General features: G+C 36.8%; 1 pseudogene; it reads right to left on the bottom strand.

The window, feature by feature from the left end:
- The window catches only part of LOC127437331 (alpha-aminoadipic semialdehyde synthase, mitochondrial-like), a 38019-nt pseudogene that overhangs the window by 15274 nt on the left and 1616 nt on the right, over positions 1-21129 (bottom strand).

The following is a 21129-nucleotide window of genomic DNA, read 5'->3' as shown; positions in this document are numbered from 1 at the left end:
CCCATCTCGACCAGGTTGAGCTAAAGGTGGTGTTCCTGGACCACTAGTGTGGCCATCGTCCGCCCGAGAGACCGCGCCGTGACCTTCGTCGCTCAGAGAGCGAGGTCGGTCGCTGAGCGCAGTTCCTGCATCAAATCTGGGGCGGAACTACCCTCGTGCAGTTCTTTCAACACCTTGGCTTGGTGGACCTGCAGGAGAGCCATGGCGTGCAGGGCAGAAGTGGCTTGTCCAGCAGCGCTGTAGGCTTTAGCCATAAGGGACGATGTGAGCCTACAGGGCTTGGACAGGAGCTTAGGGCATCCGCGCCAGGTGGCAGTGCTCTGCAGGCATAGGTGCACCACGAGCGCCTTATCCACTGGGGGAATCGCCGTATAGCCCCTGGCTGCCCCGCCATCGAGGGTAGTGAGAGCGGGGGAACTGCAGAATCGGGGCCGGACAGTAAAAGGTGCCTCCCATGACTTCGTCAGCTCCTCGTGCACTTCCGGGAAGTTACGAAAGCAAGCTGCAACCGCAACGTTGCCATGGTCATGTTCTCGCAGTGAGAACATGAACAATCCACAAACGCTGCCTCCGTGTGGGTCGCGCCCAGACACGAAAGACAGCGATCATGACCATCCGAAGTTGAGAGATAACGACCGCAACCAGGAATAACACACAATCGGAAAGGCATCTTTAAAAAGATGCATCTTTAAAAAGACGTTCCGTGTGTGCTGCTCTTTTAGAGAAATATATACTCTTTTAGAGGAGAAAACCTCTTTCAGAAAATATACTCTCTTGTTTTTCTGCCGAAGCGCCCAGGGGCGTTCTCTGCAGTGCACCAGTGCAGAGGAGGGAGAAGCCACAGAAATGCGCCGTCAGATCCAGCAGAGGTGAATGAACAGTAGTATTCAGCTCAATGAGCATGACCGTTCGTCTCCGAAGAGAAAATCTGAATGAGTGGTTGTATACCAGCTCCTTTTATACCCGTATGTCCGGGGCAGTGGCATGCAAATACCACTCGGCAATTTTCATTGGCTTTTTACCAAAAACCAGAGGTGTCTCGGGCTCCCAAGAGTGACCCCTAGTGTCACTACATCGACACAACGTCGAGTGAGTGACAGATAGGGAACTTTAGAAATTACCTCAAACTCCGACATTTTCCAGATGCAAATGATATTCCAAAGCTGGTGGAGGCAGCAGAGGCGATCATGATGATCCACATCGATAGATGGCAGTACAGCATCTAACACCACTGTCGTATCGGTACTTAAAGTACACGAAGAAGAGCAATGCTAATGCTAGCTAGAGAACTACTGAATGCTCCTTTAAGTTTCAAGAAAATACAATGTGACTTGACTAATTGAGACTATTTGACTATTTTAGTCACCCTCTGCACAACCATTAAAAAAGTGAAAATGAGCATTCATTCCGTGAACGTTTCTTGAGGTCTGTCAATATGTCTTTCAGTCATGGAGATGAGTCCACCAATGGTGCGACAGCATGTCACTCTATCGCAAATACCCATAAACACATCCAACTGGTAAACAAACACGAGTGCATGCGCGCAATACCTACAGTGCAACCGTCTGCCTTGGCCTGGTCGATGCACTCCATGGCCAACATGTGATCAATGCCAGGGTCCAGACCCATCTCATTGATGATGGTGATGCCAGCCTCCTCGGCACTGGGGAAACAACAGCCAGTCATTGGGGAGGCAACACGCATATCGAAAATACCTCACTTATATGTTACTTGAGGGTCTTTAAAATATATTTGTGATAATCCAGAACAATTTAAGGAATTTATTAGCAATAAATTCTCTCAGAAAGCATAAATTGTCTACCTCCTCTGAAGTTCCTTCATGGCGGGACTCAAGTAACTGGCTGTTACCAAGTTCACCTTCATTTTAATACAGTGTTTGGCTACTTGTGGATGAAACGCATACGGCAGCATGCTAGATAGTAAATGAAACCAAAAATTAAGATGCAAATTAGCTAATTAGTTTATGGATTTTTAAAGTGTACATCAGGGTTTTTTAGCAAAGGGTCCATCAATATTTTTTTTACTTTGATATATTATTATCTCAAACTCTTTATAATACGGTTGTTTTTCTTAACATTAGTTAACTGCTTATATTTATTAATGTTTAATTAATATGAATAAATATAAGCAGTACTTACAATGCACAACACTTTTTACAGAATTTATTTATTTTCTACATATACATTTTTTCGAATTAAAAGTTGTGTTATCACATAAAAGTTAACTACAGTACTGTGCAAAAGTCTTATGCACATAAGATGTTTCACAAAAGCATTTGTCTTCAGATGGTTATTTATATCTTCAGCTTTAATGTGTCAATAGGAAATATAAATGTTAGACTCCCAAACATTACTTTTGCAAATAGAAAAGATTAGAAGAATAGGGAGCCCTGCAACAGATGTCATGGCCCCCACAAAGCCCCCAACTGAACATCATGTCAGTCTGAGATTACATAAAGAGACAGAAGCCATTGAGACAGCCGAAATAGATAGAAGAACTGTGGCGAATTCTCCAAGAAGCTTGGATCATCCTATCTGCCAACAACCAAGAAAAACTGTGTCCAGGTGTACCTATGATAATTGGTGCTGTTTAAAAGGCAAAGGTGGTCAAACCGAATATTGATTTAGCTTTTTTATGTTTACTGGACTTTGTATGACATTAATTGATAAATGAAAACTATTTGTCATTATTTTTGAAGACATCCTCACTATGCAACATTTTTCACAAGTGCCTAAAACATTTGCACAGTACTGTATATGTTGACATTAGATCATACATTAGGAACTAACATTAAATTACAATGAACAATAGTATTTTGATAATTCAACATTAACTGGAATTAATAAATGCTTTAAAAAATAATAATAATACATAAAATCTAATGCATTAACCAATGTAAACCAATAGAACCTTATTTTAAAGTGGTTAATATATATTAAAAAAATTAAACTATTAAAATTCAAAATTAATCAAAATGTTAAAGAAATGTTTCATAGCCCTTCCCACGTTAAAATGCATAAAATAAATTTCAATTGTAACGTCCAAGTATATCACTTTGTCTATCAATAATTAATATTTTACAGGCTTTGCCAAGCACCATAACAACATATGTAATGATAAATAATGTACTACTGTACATAAATACTAACAATGGTACACGTGTTATTAAAGGCCAGATTTTAAATGCAACACCCTTTAAAAAAAAAAAAAAAGGTTGAAGACCCCTGGTGTACATTAAAGTGGAATTTAGAATAGCAAAACTAAGAAGATCATGATCATGCCTGATGACGATGTCATGGTCTTTGATCAGAGACTCGAGATGGCCCTCTTGGCTGGTGATGTCCACCATAACTGGTATGGTGTTGGGGTACTTGACTGCCATGTCCTCAGCCTGATGCAACAAATTTGATGCTGCGATGCAAAGCAGATCAAACCAGACACTAATTTTAAGTCTTCTTCAGTTACTTAAAAATTAAAGCTGAAGTGTGTCATTTTTCTAATGTTAAAATATTTTCTCCTATCCCAGCTTAATATGCAGAGACAACTATAAGTACGGCCTGAAAAGTATAATCACTGTGGCACTATGAAAATATTGCTCTGTTTGTTTGAGCATCCTGACCAGCCTGACACAGCAACACTGGCCCAAGCAATGGCGTGAGTTTGTAGTGGGATTATCAGTTTCCCGACCAATTGAAGACAGGGGGAGTGTTGAGGAAACAATCATTGTTTTGCAATTCCATTTGGTGATTTTAGTGGGACAGAAATGACACATTTCAGCTTTACAGGACTGTGATTCTAATTTTTGTATCATAGTAAATCTGCATCCCAGACGGATTTGTTGATGGAACATACCCACTGTGACCTGAGTGCCAGTGTCCCTCGTGAGATACTCAATAACTGGCCCTGACACATAGCCTGAGCCCAGCAAAAGCACCCGCTTCATTCTGCCTTTCTTTAGGATCTGCTCCGACTCCCTGTGTGCCAGATGGTACAGCCATTACTACTATAACACACATACACACACTTGCTCAGCAATCTGTGAAATCACAAAACATATCCTGCTGGATAATGATTTTAAACTGATTGAAACAGAAGTGAATCCACAAATAACCGAGATGAAGAATGGATGCAAGATCATCTCAAAATGGTCCAGAAGATCACAGTATTCAAAAATCAAAAATCAAGCAAATTAAAAGACCGACCAAAGATTCAGTTTCATTTAATGCAGAGGAGACATATAACAAACAAACACATATCATGAATGGCACTTCCAGAGCACAGTGCAAAAAAAAAACAAAAAAAAAAAACATAAAAAAACATTTCTTAATCATTTTTTGTTTGTAAATAATATCTAAACATCCAGAAAAATAGATAAATTTAAGATGTATAAATTAAAGATTAAGTCATGTTTCCAGAGAATATATCTTGAATATGGTTTATTGTCTTTGGCCCATTGAATTTTTTCTTCTTGTTTTAAGCATAAATCTAAAAAAATAAACATAGTGAGGTTTATGATTTAAAAAACAATCTGCCAATCAGGTAAGAAAAGTTAACTTAATTTAAGCTGTATTCTCTGAAAACAAGCATTAATATCCTACAAAATTTTACTTGAAAATGTGTCTTTAAATTAAGGATATTTAGGACATGAAGGATATTTTTCTACTGGTACACACACACCCACAAAACAAAATAAAATAATAATAATAATAATAATAATAATATATATATATATATATATATATATATATATATATATATATATATATATATATAATTATTATTATTATTTTATTTATTTTTTTGTCTAAAAGATCAGACAGAGGAAACTGACTATAGGAAAGAAAGGATCGGATTCTAGATCATCTTGTTTTCCATTCAGAATAAAATCCACACAGTTCAGTTAAGAGGCTGTTAAATCAACATTTTGCTCCGGCAGTCCCCTGAGAGACACATGTGATCCAACACCCCCTGTCGCTCAGCCTAATTGGATCTGATGCTGCACATGTGCAAAAATGTAACACTTAACCCACAACCACCTGCATACCTTTCTCAAAAAACCTTTAAACTAGAAATTCATAAGCACTAAATATATTTTTTAGATACAACTGGATGAAGTATTACTTTTAAAAGCTCTAATAATTAGTTGCATTAGCTATTAAACTGAACTTGTTTCATATTAAATGGGAAAGATGGTTTAATGATGAAAAAGATAATAAAGCTCTTAATTTATTGAACACTGGAGTCTTTTATTGCTGTTGCTGCCATTTGTATAAAAGCAATAAGCCATAAGAGGACTGATTTTACAGTTAAGGGAATGATGCAAACACAGTTATCTGTGGTAAAAATCACTGTAAACACAGGCTTTATAAACAGCTTTTATTAAAAAAATGGCAGCGTCAGCAGTGATCAAAAGCAACTCGATCTAATGACAAGTCGCAATAATAGTACGAGATTGTGAAATTGTAAGAAATTGTACTTTGACTCCCATAGAGAAAAATAAATTAACCAAAAAATTTTTATTATTATTTTCCATAAGTTCTTTTTAAAACTTTTTAAAAAGATTTTTTCCTTGTGCCCCTCCAGAAACTTCTGACATCCCCCTCCTGGTCCGATGAAGAGACAACCACTTACCCACCCTAAAGATCAAAATGCCCCCCAAAGATCGCATCTTATTAGCAGCCATAGTCTAACTACTTACACAAACCCTAAACCTAAATCAAGGGTTTAATGGGAAAATCACTGTTTTGTATCACAGAAGAAAAAGAAACATCAAGGTGTTGGAACGAGACGAGGGAAGCATACAACCGCCATTTGTTTAGCATAAATAAACACGGAATGGGTAGAAAAATTTGTTCACAGACGTTGCCTCTCTTAAAACAAAGTTTAATAGGGGCTTGCGAAAATTTTATGCCTGTATTATTTCGATCTGAAATTCTGTTTGTTGATTGGTTGGTATCGATGGGAATGAAAGTCGTACCTTTTAGTACATGCAAAGTAGTACAACAAAAGTAACCAGTGTTCTAATAAATTATTCTTCTGCCAAGTAATATAGTTCATTATAAAGCGGTTATATCGGTGCATTAATATAGTATTCATTAGATGTGCAGTCATAGGTGTGCATGAGGTATTTTACAACAGTTTTGAATGTGGTTGATCCAATCAGATTTCAGAATCACAATTGTTAAGACATGCTTTAATATAAACTTTCTTATATAAATGTTTATATCACCAATATAACCTATATGTGTGCCTTCACTGCACAAAATGTTTCAAAATTTGATAATCATAGATTGGAGGGAATGGACCTCTTAAAATGTTTTCCAGGATAAGAGCAAATAAATGCAGAAGGAAGTCAAATGGAGGGTCTTCAAAGCTTTCCACTGATTAAACGGAGGTCAACGTAGGCTTGTGAGCCGCTCCATTAAGTATAGACCACAATGCATGCAAACAGACTTGCAAATGCAGTTTAGTGTTTTGTCAGCCTGGTTCTTTCTTCACCTTTGAATGAGACAGAGGCGGCATGAAAGAGCTCTATCTGAGTGTTTTGAGAAAGAACTGTTGACTGTAGGACGCAAAGGAAGGGTTGATTGTGGCTTGAATGAGATGGCTTGAAAAAATTAAAGGATTGTGCAGTAATTTCATTTCGTGAAAATGATTCATAAGACGTGATATAATCAAATAATGAGTTTGAAAAGACATTTAACTTATAAAAAGTGAAGCTTACCTTGGAGAATAACTGAACTTAAGAAACTGAAAAGGAATTGACGCATTGGATTCTTTTGGGGCATGCTAAAAATTCCAAGTAAAAGAGCGAGTGAGAGAGATAGTTACTATGGTGAGAGAATGAAATGGACTACCCATGAAAGAATGCTCTCTGTGCACGTGTACTCTAGCCATGCAAGGTGTTAAGGCAGTGCAGAAGGTACAGCAACAACTCAGTGAGCTCCCTGAGTCTGAACAAAACAAATACAGCTTTAAATTAATGGAGGATCCACTGGCATCTGGAGCACCCAGAAACACAAACTCCCTTCAGAACGCCATTAACCCAGACAGAGACTCATTATTTTCTCATTTTGCAGTATTTAAAGGAATACACACACAAAAAAATGTTGTTCCCTATTGTCAATCTTCCCTTGTTCATATTACTCAAAAATGCATGTAACCAAGTGAACTTGAATTTGAACTTGAACAAGTTTAAATGCTTTCAAGCTTTACTTAATCTATTTGTGTTGGGACAACATTTTGAGTTTGGTTACCTTAAACTGGGCATGGGATTTCTAATTCACAGCAAGCTTTGCATGGCACTCGATAGAGTGAGTAAATATTAAAATTAAGAGTTATATAATATGTCTTTGTGCAAGATGAATATAAAGGGGGACTTTAGTTAGTATTTTTATGCTTTGTTGTGTTTATGTTACGTTGGAGTTTTGGGGGTTATTATGGTAAATAGTGGAGATTGATCTTATTTTAAGGAATGGTGCATGTTGAGAATGCTCTGTATTTCTTTATTCACTGAGCAATTGCTATGCTAATCATAGCATAGTGTTTCCCATTAGCATGCGTTTAGCATAATAGCATTTACTGTACTAGCTAGTTTATAACTGAAAGAAATTCATTTTAGTTAATGTAACATCTTATTTAGTTGGGTTTACTAAATTCAATTAGGTTCCCTCTACTTGAAGTATTTAAGTTGAGATTACATGGTATTTTTAATTTAAGAAAACTCATTTTAAACACATGGAACCACTGTCTATGATCAAATCAAGTTAAGCCAAAGAGTGTTTTTTCGAGAGTAGCTCAGAATGTTAGAATGCAGAGTGTTAGCCTCAGTCACAATTCACTTTCATTACATGGAAAAAAGTGAGCCCAAAGCCACAGAAAAGTTTAACCTGCAGGCCTAGGCCTTCCTTGGTTGCGTGTTTGTGTGGTTTGTCTAGCTACTTTGGCAATACTTCAATTAGGAAGCTATCTGTATGCAAAATATCAGTGTATCTACATTCAGGCATAAAGAAAAGCACTGGCTAACCAAAAGCAATTTCGTCTATATTTATAAAAGCTGGGGCATATCAAGGCTAAATCCTGTTTCGAGTGACGATATGAGCATTGATATGGAGGCAATGGTTTTACCTGTCTTTCAACCTTTGAATGAGGCCAACATCCTCAGCGTGTTAGCATATTAGACAAAGCAATTTTACAAGCATTTCTGTGTCTTATAAAATGCATCATGGCCACTGCCCATTATTTACTTAACATTCCAACAAAACTGATCAGAGCCCTTTCAGAATGAATAAAAGAACCCCAAATGCACTCGTTATTTATTAAAAAAAAAAAGAACGAAAGATTCCTTTACCTTCTTTCTCTGAGTTTCTGAATGTATTCAAACTTAGGTGTCAACTTCCCGTTGGATGTAATTACAGCCTGGATGATGATAAACAACAGCATAAATTATATTCCTGCATTTTGCAACAAATAATTTTAACATTTTATCCAAACACAATGTCTCAAGAAAATTCACACTAACAAAAAAAATTACCAAATGTACAGAGTACCATGGTAATATTATGGCATATTTTGAAGTACCTCGCAGTGCCATGTAAATACAATTTAATGGTACATAAATATGGTAATTATTAAGAATCATTTAATATATATCAAAGTACATACAGTATATCAAGTTTAAATTCTAGTAAACACAAGAAAGGTTGTAAAAACTGCACTCAGAACAGTCTGTATGGACTACGTAGGGGATCATGTAGTCAGTTTGTCTTTATCGCAAAACAAATACCAGTACATAATGGGCATGAAATACTGATTTGATTTGAAATTACTTTATTATGTGAGCAGAAAGAGCCCACGGAGTGATATGAGAGACATAAAACTAGCATAGCTATGTAAAAAAAAAAAATTGGCTGCATGGGACAGCAGTCAATTACATGGATTAGCAGTCAATATACAAAAATATGTAACAGCAGAATGTGCAATCGACCAATCAGAATCAAGTATTCCAGAGAGTAGTGTAATAAAGAAAAGGTGTTCTTTGAATATTTCAAGGTCTATAAAGTAAACAGTCTCTTAATAAACTTATGTCTCTGACTTGCGGAGAGAAGCCTTTTTCCTCTAGCGGTCTGGTGGCGTCTGGCGGCAGCTGTAGGACAAAGCCTAACATCACAAGTCTGCTCTAATCATTAACATCAGTATGCATCACATTTTAACCAGCCAAGACAAAAAGAGGCTAAAGTCTCTAAATCAGAAACAGACCTGCACGTGTTAAGAGCAATCCTCTCCAATGCAAACCAACATCCAGAGGTTTTACAACAACACAAGAGACAGGATTATTACTCACTACCCTGTACATCATTTACCATCTCCCAGATATAAGGGAACAGTCAGTCCCCAAAATACTCAGTGGCTTCAATCGGCAGCTGGGCTGGCAGGTTATCAATGGAGCACATTATAATGCCATTACCTTCCACACTGCAGGGAGACAGACACGGAAATATAGAGGATATCAGAAGATTATTTTATCTTATTTTACTATTTTGTTTTAATTGTATTTTATTGTGCTTAATATTGTATATTGTTATTATTTATTATATTTATTAAAGGGATAGTTCACCAAAAAACAAAATTCTCTTATCATTTACTCACCCTCATGCCATCCCATATGTGCATGACTTTCTTTCCTCTGCTGAACACAAACAAAGATCAGAACAAAGATTAGAAGAATATTTCAGCTCTGTTGGTCCTCACAATGCAAGGCAATGGAGGCCAGAACTTTGAAACTCCAAAAAGCAAATAAAGACAGCATAAAAGTAATCCATATGACTCCAGTGGTTAAATCAAATGTGATATGATGTGTGGGTGAGAAACAGATCAATATTTAAATCCTTTTTTACTGTAAATCTACATTTTCATTTTCACTTTCACATTCTTAATCTTTTGTTTTTGGTGATTCGCAATTTTCATGCATATCGCCACCTACTGGGCATGGAGGAGAATTTATAGTAAAAAAAGCACTTAAACATTGATCTGTTTCTCACCCACACCTATCATATAATTTCTGCAGATATAGATTTAACCACTGGAATCGTATGGATTGCTTTTATGCTGCCTTTCTATGCATTCTGGAGCTCTTAAATGTTGGTACCTATTCATTTGCATTGTGAGGACCAACAGAGCTGAAATATTCTTCTAAAAATCTTTGTTTGTGTTCAGCAGAAGAAAGAAAGTCATACACATCTGGGATGGCATGAGGGTGAGTAAATGATGAGAGAATTTTCATTTTTGGGTGAACTATCACTTTAAAATTCCTGGCACCTAGTTGTTTTATTTTATTTTGTTTTATATATATATATATATATATATATATATATATATATATATATATTAAATATTAAATATTATATATATATATATATATATATATATATATATATATATATATATACATATATATATATATTTAATAACGTAACTGGCACCTTACTGTTTTAATTTACGCAGTTTCATATTGTATATTGTAATTAATTTAATTAAAATTACTGGAATCGTATTTTTCTATTTAATTTTATACTGTATATCATTACTATTTGTATTAACCTTACTGGAACATTTATTGTTTTATTTTATTTTGTTTTATATTATAAAATATATATAAATATACACTGGTGGCCAAAAGTTTGGAATAATGTACAGATTTTGCTGTTTCAGAAGAAAATCGGTACTTTAATTCACCAAAGTGGGATTCAGCTGATCACAAAGTATAGTCAGAACATTACTGAAGTAAAAAAAAACAGCACCATCACTACTTGAAAAAAGTAATTTATGATCAAATCTAGACAGGCCCCATTTCCAGCAGCCATCACTCCAACACCTTATCCTTGAGTAATCATGCTAAAATGCTAATTTGGTACTAGAAAATCACTTACCATTATTTCAAACACTGTTGAAAGCTATTAAATGAAGCTTAACATTGTCTTTGTGTTTGTTTTTGAGTTGCCACAGTATGCAATAGACTGGCATGTCTTAAGGTCAATATTAGGTCAAAAATGGCAAAACAATTAACAGCTTTCTCTAGAAACTCGTCAGTCAATCATTGTTTTGAGGAATGAAGGCTATACATGCTTGAAACTGCCAAAAGTGTTCATACAAAGGTGTACACTACAGTCTTCAAAGACAAAGGACAACTGGCTCTAACAAGGACAGAAAGAGATGTGGAAGGCCAGATGTACAACTAAACAAGAGGATAAGTACATCAGAGTCTCTAGTTTGAGAAAGAGACGCCTCACATGTTCTCAGCTGACAGCTTCATTGAATTCTACCCGCTCAACACCAGTTTCATGTACAACAGTAAAGAGAAAACTCAGGGGTGCAGGCCTTATGGGAAGAATTGCAAAGAAAAAGCCACTTTTGAAACAGAAAAACAAAAAGAAAAGAAAATGTTCGAGTGGGCAAAGAAACACAGTCATTGGACAACAGATAATTGGAAAAGAGTGTTATGGATCTTAACCCCATTGAGCTTTTGTGGGATCAGCTAGACTGTAAGGTGCGTGAGAAGTGCCCGACAAGACAGCCACATCTATGGCAAGTGCTACAGGAAGTGTGGGGTGAAATGTCACCTGAGAATTTGGATAAACTGACAGCTAGAATGTCAAGGATCTGCAAAGCTGTCATTGCTACACATGGAGGATTTTTTTATATGAACTCTTTGAAGTAGTTTAAGAAGTTCTGAATATTTTTTTCAAATTGTAATAGTACATTTTCACGTTATTAATGTCCTGACTATACATTGTGATCAGTTGAATGCCACTTTGGTGAATAAAAGTACCAATTTCTTTCCATAAGAGCAAAATCTGTACATTATTCTAAATTTTTGCCCGCCAGTGTGTATATATATAACACTTTACAAAAAGGTTGTTCATTTGTTAACATTAGTTAACAACATTAGTTAACTTGAACTAACTATGAACAATACTTTTAACTTGTTAACACTAGTTAATGCACTATGAACTAACATGAGCTAACAATGAACAATTGTATTAACAAAGATTAATAAATGCTGTATATATATTGTTAATTGTTTGTTCATGAAACCTAATGCATTAACTAATGTTATATGTGTGTGTGTGACTACCAGTCCATTCCAATTTAAATATGTATGCTCCAGTTTGGTTTGTTCCAGTGCACACATTTCAGATCAATTTAGGGTACTTGCAAAAAAAAAAAAAGAAAAAAAAAGAGGAGCAGTACCTCCAGACTCTGAGACTTCTTTCAGTTCAAGTGGTTCCACATAGTCACAGAGGAGCTCATTGAAAATGTCTTGGGCGCCCTACAGAAATAAAAATGTAGAGGACATTTAAGTATTTTCAGTCTAAAAATACATTTTGTCTAACGCTTTATGGGTTGCAATGTGTGCTCATCTCATGAAGAAATTTACACAATAATAAACCCTCACTTTGGTTAAATATTATAGCAGTGTTTGGACTTCTCACTTACCTTAGACACATTGCCAGTGCCAGTGAACACAAATATCAGAGGACCTATGGACCTGGGCATCAGACCTAAGGAAATTTCATACCCACAATCCCTCACTGCCTGGATGGCCTGGCTGATGTTTCTGTAGTTGTGTGCCATGCCAATATGCTATCACAGCATAGAAAAATAGAAAACATTCAAATGTAGTGACCCGAATCAAATAAATTGGTTATGCAAATGAGAATAAATGAGAGAAAGGTATTCCAGATGTGGATGTTCAAGGCTTAGAGGTTAAATACCTGCAATTAAACTCTGGAATTAACAGTGGTGCCAATCAATAACCAAGTAGCCTTAAGTGTGACAAGGTCAAGGTAATAGACATCATCATTGTATAAGTGCAAAACAAAAATTAATACCATAAAGGGGGTGTGGTGTCCAAGAGCAAGGAAACGCAGGCCCAGACCATGTAAAATGTTAATCATTCCTGTAATAGCACAGACAACAACCCTGTAAAGTTTAACTGAAGTGACAAACACTGTTTGCTTTGTACATCATAATGTCACAGTCACAAAGTCCCATACCGGCAACACCAGCCCACTGTCCAAATGCCACAATTCTGAAACCAATGGGATCCACCATTTTCTCATAATCAATGAGGCGTACTTCCTAAAATGGAAAGGAAATGATGAAACCTGAGAATCTTGTGCAAGCCATGATTCGCCAGATAAAATATTTCAAAATACTTAGGACGCTAGATAACATATTGCAGTCGGCCTATATTTTAGCTTATCAAATCAATGTCCTTGACTCTTCCTCATTCAAAAAGCAGTCCCTTTTAGACTTTGGAGATTTCACCTTTTTAAGAAGGTCATCAAGCAGCCCCATATTTGCCTCTTGTGCTTTAATTGTGTGTGAGAAGAAGGCATATGTCATGTGGGGGTAGACCTTCTCCTCTGGGGGCCTTTTCACACCAATGATGAGGGACGCCTCTGAGATACCCTCCTGGATAACAGCACCTGCTTTTTCATAAAACTGAGAACAGCAAATATACACAATCTACCTATATATTTGTATAGTCATGATTCTGCTCATTTGTATACCATTTCCATTCATGCAACATACACATGCTGCTCTCAGGAGCATAAAAATGACCAACACACTCTCACGGCGAAATCGTCAGGATTCGTACGACTTTTCAAAATTTGGCTAATTCGTATGATATCGTGCGACTGCACTCGTTTGAATTCCAACGACTTTCACTACAGCCAATGACGTCGCTGGACATCGTTTCCATCTAATATGCAACAATTACTTGCTTCTGTCACACACAACAGCTTCCTATCATGTTTACACACTCTACTGATTGGTTAAGTTTAGATAAGGGGTTAAGTATGTCCTAGGTAAGTATGTCCTTAATGCCTCATGCACGGAACTCGGGTTTACTTCTGCATTAGACATCCAGGAATTTGCACATGATGAAGTCGTACGAGTTTATGTGACCAACATCATGCAAGCCCATACGAAATAGCCAACTCGTAAATTATGTATGACTTTTCATGAGATCGGGTTCAAATGACTGGAAAAGAGAGGGGGACACATATTAAGGCCCAAAACGTTGAGGGAATAATTTGTAAAAGGTTTTCCGGAATAATTATTTATTAATAACAATATTAATGTATTTTTTTAATTTCCTAGTATTTATTTACCCAATATTAAATTAAATGTTTTAATTAATTAAAAACCCATGCATATAACATAGAACAGTAGAGATCGGTAATTTTTAAAATCAATTAATAGAATGTTTAGAAAAAGGTTTTCCTTACTATTACGGGCACAGACACAGAGGCTACAAGAGTCCAAAATAAATAAAATCCCAGATGCAGTTTATTGTTCAACCAAAATACCACTAACAATGTTTTGGTGCATAATGTGGGACTTTTATCTATAAAGAAGCCCGAAACACACCGGGGACTCTTCTTTTGTAATGACAGAGACTTGATGAGGTTTAATGAGGATTAAGGTTTATTATTATTCACAAGATATGAAGCTGGAAATAATCGGTTCACATCGTGTATGTGCTGACGGAGCACATTTCCATATACTTAAATTTTTCTTTGCATGCCCTCGCTTCAATTTAAAACACTTGATTTATCTAATCAAAATAACAAAATATTTATTGAGGTGAGGACAAAAATATGGATTAATATGGTCAATGTTGAAAGATTTAGATAATGCAAATCCACACAAGGTGTCTAGCCTAGTTTCCATCCACTTTTCGCACTATTTTGTTATCAACAAAGTGAAAATACGTAAAAAAAAGTTTGGGAAATTTGCCGTCTTCTGCCTGTTTCCATTCAAATTGCCTTTTATCGATAAAAATGGTGTGCGTGATGACGTCATGCTTTAAAAAAAAAAAAAACAATGTCGCATAAGTTTTGGTTAATCGCAAAAGAAATCTGCCCTTAAGCCGTCTCCATACAGAAATGTGTGTAAATGTGTGTGCCTCCCAGCTGTCCCTAATTTTTATCCTCTGAAGTTTTGGTAAAATGGGGAGAGTATTGAGACAATTCATTGAAATTAGCCAGCTTACTGTCATTTTAATTTCACAAATAAATGCAATCAGAAGATGGAATTGCAATCAAAAGGGAGCAGTTGCCCTTCTGATAGGACTGTAATACTGGTCCTAATGTTGCGCCTATCACATGTTGCCACCGGTTCTGACCTTAAAGCAAATCGTCACGGCCCTGTTCAAGCTGGCAACCTGCACCAAGTAGTGGGGGAAAATTTCGGTTTTAGTATAAGGACCATCCATTGATGTATATATTCTGTGTGCACAGCTATTAAAGAATAATTGATGCGGCGTAATATCAGTTTTTACATATGATACATTCCTGATATTCAATAGGCTATTTTAAACAATCATCTAATCTAAAGCATTGCCATCACACTGCATTATGTCCCGCATATATGTCCAGCAACTTTTAAAGACCAACTGAACTTAATTGTCATCTAAAATTAATTTTAGCGTCATAATGCAATTTAATAATAATAATAATAATAATAATACGTTTAATTTATATATCGCCTTTCCAGGGCTCAAGGACGCTTCACAATAAAGAACAGTAACATAACAAACATATAGACAATCATATGGACAGTGGACAGTTGCCCAGTCTGGAACAAAAAACAAATGCAGTTGCACATAGCAGATATCAGATCGTGCAAACAATTTGACATTTCAATCCAGTACAAGTAAGCATACAAATACAATGAGCAGTACATGAAGCATATACACATTATGACTGATAATATTGAGAGAACAAATTGAGCTGAGTTTTGAATTCAGAGATAGAGGTAGTAGTTTGGAGTGCCAGGGGAATTGAGTTCCATATCTTAGGTGCCACAACAGAAAAAGACCTGCCGCCCATTGACGAAAGGTGGAATCTAGGAACAAGAAGAAGTTCGCACCCAGAAGATCAGAGTGAGCGAATAGGAATATAGGGAGAAGGTAAATCAGAAAGGTAAGAAGGAGCTAGACTGTGGAGTGACTTAAGTGTAAGCAGTAGAATTTTGAATGCAATACGGGATGCGACAGGTAACCAGTGAAGGTTAAATAGGATGGGAGTAATATGTGCAGATCGTTTAGTGTAAGTTAGTACTCTCGCAGCAGAATTTTGAATATATTGCAAGCGGGAGATAGAGTGTGCTGGTAGTCCAGAAAAAAGGGCGTTACAGTAGTCAAGGCGAGATGTAATAAATGCATGGACTAATGATTCAGCATCATTCAGGCTAACGTAGGGACGAATTTGGGCGATACGGCATAGTTTGAAAAATGCTGCTTTAGAGAGTTTGTTAATATAGGCATCTAGGGTCAATGAAGGGTCAAGAATGATACCTAAGTTTTTAACTGTGGCAGATGGGAAAATTAGAGTAGCATCAATGTCACAGCTAGGGACATTAGTTAGATTTTTTGTTAGTATTGATGGACCAATAATTATGATCTCAGTTTTACTCAAGTTTAATTTGAGAAGGTTGGAGTTAAGCCAGCCCTTCAATTCATTGACACATGAGGATAACAAAGTCTGGTGAATAGAATCTGGCTGGCAAGCTGTATATATTTGTATATCATCGGCGTAGCAGTGATAGTTAAAACCATGACGTCGAATAATTTGTCCAAGAGGCATAATGTAGGTAATGAATAGTAATGGACCAAGAACTGAGCCCTGAGGAACACCTTTGAGTGGGACAGTGGGGGATTTGTAATTGTGCATAGAGATGTAGTATTGCCTATCCATGAGATATGAAGAGAACCAGGATAACGCAACGCCTGAGATACCAATCTCTGAAAGGCGAGAAAGTAGTAGTTTGTGACAGACAGTGTCAAAAGCTGAGCTGAGGTCAAGTAATAAGAGAATGGAGAGATTGCCCGAGTCACCAGAGAGTAAAAAGTAATTGACAACCTTTACTAGAGTAGTTTCAGTACTGTGATGTAAGCAGAAACCAGATTGAAATATATCAAACAGATTGTTGTGAGCTAGAAATGATTGCAGCTGAATGGCGACAACCTTTTCCATGATTTTAGAGACAAACGGTAAATTAGAAATTGGACGATAATTTGAAAAGACTGCTGGATCCAGATTTGATTTTTTGAGAATAGGAGTAACAGCAGCAGTCTTGAGTGATATTGGGACAGTGGCAGAGATAAGAGACATGTTCACAAGGTGTGAGATAGGAGCAGAAATAACAGAGGTACAGTGTTTTAGAGGAAATGTGGGTGCAGGATCTAGCCGGCATGAAGAGGAATTGGATTTCTGTATTATGTCACTAATGAGGGAGGGGTTCGTCGGGGTAAAGTTAGTCAAGGGTTGGATAGACTGATCAAGCTCACAAGTAGAAATGGTCAGTTCATCACCAAAGGTCTCACATAAAGTGTCCAGCTTTCCCTGAAAGTGGTGCAAAAAGGAACAACAAGTGTCATCAAATTGGCAAATACTGTGGCTGGGTGCTTGCACTAGTTTGTTTAACATGCTAAGCAGTACTTTAGGCCTCTTGTTAGCTTTATTAATGATGTTGGAGATATAAGTAGAGCGGGCTGCATTCAGGGCAGTTTTATAATGTCTAACATGTTCCGAGAATGCTAAGAAATGTACAGTTAGGCCCGACTTCCTAAAAAGTCGTTCAAGTTGTCGGCCTTTTGCTTTTAGAACATGAAGCTCTGCATTATACCAAGGAGAGGAGTGGGAAGAGGGAACAGACCTGGTCCTAATAGGAGCATACTCATCTAAGGCATTAGCAATAAGAGAATGGTACTCATCCAGTATCATAGACGGACAGGTGAGATTGAAGACATCAGAAATAGCAGAGGAAGCAGTTGAGGCAGAAAATGAATTGGGATCGACAGCATTGATGTTACGATATGATATGGTAGTGGTATCAATACATTTTGTTGGACAGGATAATATAAAATCAAAAGTAATAAGTTTATAGTCAGAGATAGGAATAGCCAGACCACAGATGGAAACATTATTCAAACCAGATGTACAGACCAAATCAAACATATGACCATGAGTGTGTGTTGGGAAATTGACATTCTGAAGAAGATCAAAACATCTATAAATAGCTCACAGAGAGGAAAGCAACCCGACCTGACAGTAAGCAAATAGAGTGATTGATAAGGAGAGTGTTAACTCACCCCACAGTCAGTCTGATAGATGGAGGATCGAGAAGGGAGAGAGCTCGCAGCAAGCCAGCCACCGAGAGTTCACAGCGGCAACAGAAAAACACAGCAAGCTGAAGCAGAGGAGGTAGATCCAAGTTGCAGAGTGGCATCCGAGAAACCAGAGGGGTAGCAGAAAACACAATAGCTGTCGTAGAACAGCAGCCAGATGATAACAGAACGAAACATAACAAAAGAAACAGAAAACAAATAACACAACTGATCACAAACAGTCATCCCAGTGTGGAGCGGCAGCCAGACGCACACAGCGTTCCCACTTTTTTTTTTAGAAACTTTACATTTTCTGAAGCTCAGCAAATGCGATCCGAGGTAAAGAGGGTTCGATTTAAAATATTTAAATGTTTTAAAATGTTCAAAAGCTTGTTTTCTGAAAGTGAACTCAGCATTGGTCAAATAGTTCTGATCGTTTATAGTCTTGAAAAAAGTGTAGAACATTCTGAGAATGTCATTCAGCTGACTTTTTCAATCTACAGAACAGGGTAAGGCTAATTTAAGTTTGTGTAAAGAAAAGGCATAAATATATATATATATATATATATATATATATATATATATATATAGGTCTAAAAATTTTATTTTTTTCATTTGGTAATTAATTATTTTAGTTAATGCTTTATTCATTTGGTAATTTATTTAATTTATTACAGGGCATTTTGCCAGCAATTTTTCAAAAGTATAAACAATAATTTTATAGAATTGGGCTATATGTTCATGTTCCAAAAAAGCACACTGATGCTTTTCTCCTAGTATTGTGTATTTATTTTTAATTTAAAATATCTTTGTACCAGAAATGATATGTTTTTTGTATTGTTGGCTAATTCTGTGACTGCCGTGTATTATTTTGAATGGTGTGGAAAAGCAACTTTAATAAATAAATGGATGGCTACCGCGATTACATTAATCACAAACAGTGGCCATTCATTTGTTTTCCGTGCACTTGTCCATGTGCATGATACGAGATATTTGTGTTGGCACTCCTGGAAGTGTCATGATTGCAGCATTAGATCTATATGCCATTAAGATCAATCCATAATCACGTACAATAAATTGGCTTTCAAGGATGTATACTGTCGTCATGATTAACACAGGCTAACGATTGGGGTAAATTCTGTCATGTGACACAATATTTTTGCGCTAATGCCAATAATCTCGACAAAAAGTGTTTGCAAACAAGTTTTTCACAACATTTGAAGTAACGACATAGAGTTTATGCGCTAGAGTTAAACGGAAAAATATTATGTCGACACTTGTGAAATTTTAGCGATAATTTGCGTTTCCATCAGCTTTATTTTTTTTTTGCAAAAAATCCTTGGATGGAAACGTAGTTAGTATTGTTTTTATTTCACCTTTAGAGGCCGCTGTTATGTAAAACCAAGCTGTTCACAACTGCCAGCCACAGAGGAACACATTTATATTAAAAACTATTTGCAATCATTGGCATAAATTTATAATTTATATAACAACAACAAAACATAAAAAACAGCAAAAAATGCAATGTTAAACTTTTGAAATGTTGAACTAACACCAATTAGAGATGCACCGATATATCGGCCAAACATGATATTTTATTATTTGTCTCCGACCCTTCTAGATCTATGCCTTGCCTCCCCCAAAGAATTATTCATTACTTCTCTGAGTTCTCGGGATACAGAGATAACTGGTCTAAATCCAAAGCTTTGGCTCTGACAGCGTACTGCCTGATAACGGCTTTTCAGACGGGTACCTTCCAGTGGCCCAAACAGGGCATTAAGTATTTGGGTATTTTATTCCCAGCAAATTTGTGAGATTTAGTTAGAGTTAATTTTGAACCTTTAATAAAAAGGTTTTTGAGCGATGTGGGCAGGCGGGCTTCATTACATTTATCGATGATTGGGAAGGTTAATGTTATTAAAATTAATTGGATTCCAAAATTCAACTACCTGCTACAGTCTCTCCCTATAGATGACCCCTCTCTTATTTCAAGCAATTTGATAGCATTGCGAAGTCCTTCATTTGGAATGGTAAACGTCCAAGATTACATTTCAGTAAGTTGCATAGGCCGATTGGCAAAGGTGGGCTAGGCCTACCCAAGATTTTGTTTTATTATTATGCGTTCAGTCTCAGACATTTGGCTCATTGGTCGCTTCCATCTGAGAGAGCCCCTCCCTGGTTTTGTACTGAACAGGAAGTTCTTGACCCTATTTCGCCACTGCAAAGCCTTTCTATCAAACTAACCAGAGAAGTTAAATTACACCCCATTATCTCGCAAAATCATGTATTAATAAGTCCCCTTTCTGATGGTCAGAGTGGATTGTGAGGGGGGTTACTACACTTGGTGACCTATATGAGAGTGGAGTGTTGAGATCTTTTGAAAATTTGGCTCAACATTTTGGGATTCCCAGATCTCAGTTCTTTAGATATTTACAGCTGCACCACCTGCTCTGTACTATTTTTGGGAGTAATATACACCCTCCTAAAGTGGCAGATCCTCTGGGAGTGGTGATTACTGCTTTTGGAAAAGGTCATGAGGCATCAGTGTATTACTCCCTGCTAATTCAGAGTCTGGGGGATGGAGCTTTAACTTCTGTCAAGAGATTATGGGAGAAAGATTTAAACTTGGTATTGGAGGAGGGAGCATGGGCTAGGATTCTAAAAAACATCAAGTCTGCATCTAGAGACGCAAGGGTGCGCCTTATGCAATTCAAGATTTTACATTGATTCTATTGAACCCTCTCTAGATTGTATAGGCTTGGTCTTAAAGACACACCCACCTGCTGGGGATGCCAATAAGAGGATGGAGACATAACCCATGTCTTTTGGGGGTGTGTTAAGATCCAGGAGTTTTGGTTGAAGGTTCAGAGTTTTTTGTGTGATGTTTTGGGCACTCGGGTTTCATTTTGCCCCAGACTCTGTATTTT

The sequence above is a fragment of the Myxocyprinus asiaticus genome, chromosome 48 (assembly GCF_019703515.2).
Source record: "Myxocyprinus asiaticus isolate MX2 ecotype Aquarium Trade chromosome 48, UBuf_Myxa_2, whole genome shotgun sequence".
Classification (NCBI taxonomy): Eukaryota; Metazoa; Chordata; class Actinopteri; order Cypriniformes; family Catostomidae; genus Myxocyprinus; species Myxocyprinus asiaticus.
Note: the sequence above shows the minus strand (reverse complement) of the source record. Positions and strands in the feature narration are given on the sequence as shown.